The sequence below is a fragment of the Echinops telfairi genome, unplaced genomic scaffold, assembly GCF_000313985.2.
Source record: "Echinops telfairi isolate 266 unplaced genomic scaffold, ASM31398v2 ScPeMD7_3533;HRSCAF=4204_0, whole genome shotgun sequence".
Classification (NCBI taxonomy): Eukaryota; Metazoa; Chordata; class Mammalia; order Afrosoricida; family Tenrecidae; genus Echinops; species Echinops telfairi.
This window is the reverse complement of record NW_022107431.1, coordinates 30,015,309-30,018,139: the sequence shown is the minus strand read 5'-3', so window position 1 is coordinate 30,018,139 and position 2,831 is coordinate 30,015,309.

The window sequence follows — 2,831 nt, the reverse complement described above, 5'->3', positions numbered from 1 at the left end:
CACAAACACAGAGGAGGCACAAATTGACAAGTGGGATATACTGAAGATAAAACACCTGTGTACATTGAAAGAATTCACCAAGAGAGTAATAAGAGAGTCCACGGACTAGGAAAACGCCTTTAGCAATGACTCATCAAAGGCCTTATTACTAAAATCTACAAAACTCTGCTAACTAATAATAAGAGAAAAAAACAATTGCCCACTGAGGAGGTGGGCAAAGGACCTGAACAGAGGTTTCAAAAGGGCAGAAATCCAAATGGCCAATAAACATATGAGAAAATGTTCCAGAACATTAGCCATAAGAGAAATGCAAATTAAAATAACTATGAGATACTACCTAACACCCCCAAAGATAGCCCAATTAAAAAAAATCAGAAAGTAACAAGTGTTGGAGGGACCTGTGGTGTGATAGGAACTCCCGGCCACTGCTAGTGGACCTGTAGGCATATAGAGCCACTATGGAAATCAATTGGGTGCTATCTAAAACAGATGGAAATCAAGCTACCATATGACCCAGCAGTCCCCCTACCGGGTATATACCCAGAAGAGGAAAGAAACAAACCTTGGCCAGTGCTCCAATGTTCATGGAGGCACAGTTCACAATTACAAGGAGTTGGAAACAACGCAAATGTCCATCAACAGATGAATGGTTTAAAAATCTCTGGTACAAATATGCAATGGAGTACTACGCTTCCCTAAAAAGCAGTGATGAACACATGCAACACACTGCCACATAGGAAGAACTGGAGGAAATTATGCTAAGTGAAGTAAGTCAAGCACTTGAGTCCCCTGATGTAAGTTTAAAAATGCAAAAGGGGCATAGCAGAAAAGCATATATACATACATTCCTGGGATGAGGTTCAGACCCAATCCAGGATACATGTGGCAGCCAATTAAAGAGGAGGGGAAATGAAGGAACAGGGGGGGGGGAGACATGGATAGCGGGGAACAGGGCACTAACCCACCCAAGGAGATGGTGTTGTTTGTATTCCACAGGAGAGGGAGACCAGACCTGGTGTGCCAAGATGTGAATGCAACATACCCGCAAGAAGCAGGGAACCAATAGGGAGGTCTGCGGGGCTGGCCCCAATCTGAACTATGTGGACAACTCTCCTCCCAGAAGAATGCTCTGCAGAGGACAGTACGAAATGAAAGCTATAGCTCAGGGAGAGGGGCGCTTCCGATCAGAGTACACAGGAGCAAACAAAGAGGGAAGGAGAGAGAATTGAACACCTCCTGGCCCACCAATCCCTGAGGACAATATTCCTGCTCAGAGCAGCCAATGCACAGAGAGAATTGCAGGGCCTGCCCCACCATGAGACATGACGTCCCTCACAGACCCATAGTGCTATGGGGGACAGCACTGGGAACACAGTGTGGGAGATGTGCTCGATCTGACCCCACCGCACTGGGACGAAACACTAAGAACATGCAGCGGAACAGCAGGGGGAGCAAAGCAATGAACTTCCCGCAGAATGGCAAAGGTAAAGGGCCAGGGCATGGCACCCCAGCGGACTTGACTGGCAGACCCTCATAAAGGTCAATGTACAGTCCTGGAAGGCTTGAGGGCTCTTCTTTCTTTGCTGTTGGGTTTTCTTTCCCTTTTGTTTTATCTTAGTTGTTTTGTTTTTTGTTTTCTTTTGTTGTTATGCTTCTCTTTGCTTTGTTTTTGTGCGTATTATTGTCGCTGCATGTCTACCTGGACGAGATAGGTGGGATGAACAATCCAGAGGAGAGAATAATGGGACCAATGGTCCTTGGGGAACACGGGAGATGGGGAGGTAGGGGAAAGAAAGAGGGGTGCCAATAAACCCTGCTTGGGGGGTGAGGGGGGTGGTTGATCAATGAAGCTGAGAGGAATTACTGAAACCCAAACAAAGGCCAAACATGATAGTGGGAAAAGAAGAAAGTAAAAGGAAATACAGGAAAGATCTAGGAAGCGAAGGGCATTTATAGAGGTCTAAATACAGGCATGTATATATGTAAATACATTTATGTATAATGACAGGAAATATATCTATGTACATACATTTATTTATAAAGTATTACGGCAGCAGATGGACATTGGGCCTCCACTCTAGTACTCCCTCAATGCAAGAACACTTTGTTCTATGAACCCAGTACTGTGGGATGCTCACCTTCCCAGACATGATCACTGAAGATAAAACGGGTGAATAAACAAATGTGGTGAAGAAAGCTGATGGTGCCCGGCCAGGTACCTCAAGTTCTAATCTAGGCCATCTGGCAGGCCATGCTTCAGTGAACCAACCAAATAAGCAATTAGACCCTTTCTTATCCTCTCTCACTGAGACACTGAAAGAAGAATCTGTGCTTAGGAGTCCCATATCCAGAAACTCAGACTGGTCTAATTTTACATTTCTTGCACCAGTATCCCACCCTTAATAACCATTCCCAGGGATATTCCCCAGGCTTCTGCTTGTACGTACTAGAAAACTCGAGCCGATTTTTGGGAGTATAGCGCACTTATTGGGTAATCATCTCAACCTCACCTTTAGGAGATTTCTGAGTCTTAATTTTAGTTACAGGTCTAGAGGAAACAATGGGTGGTGAGGGTCTTTCCCGGGTGCCCTCGGCAATATCATGTATTTCTCTCAGGCAATGCTACAGATGCAGCCCGACCTGGCATATCAGCTTGAACAGTTTGGTTAATCTGTTCAGGTGTGGGTTGTTTTATTGATAGTGGATTAATACCTTCAGCTGGGAGGGATGGATATATTGACTTGGGTGGCTCAATCATTTTTAGGGGCTCAGTATCCTCCTCTTCTGGATCATCAGCCCATATATTCCCATCCCATGTTTCAGGGTCCAAC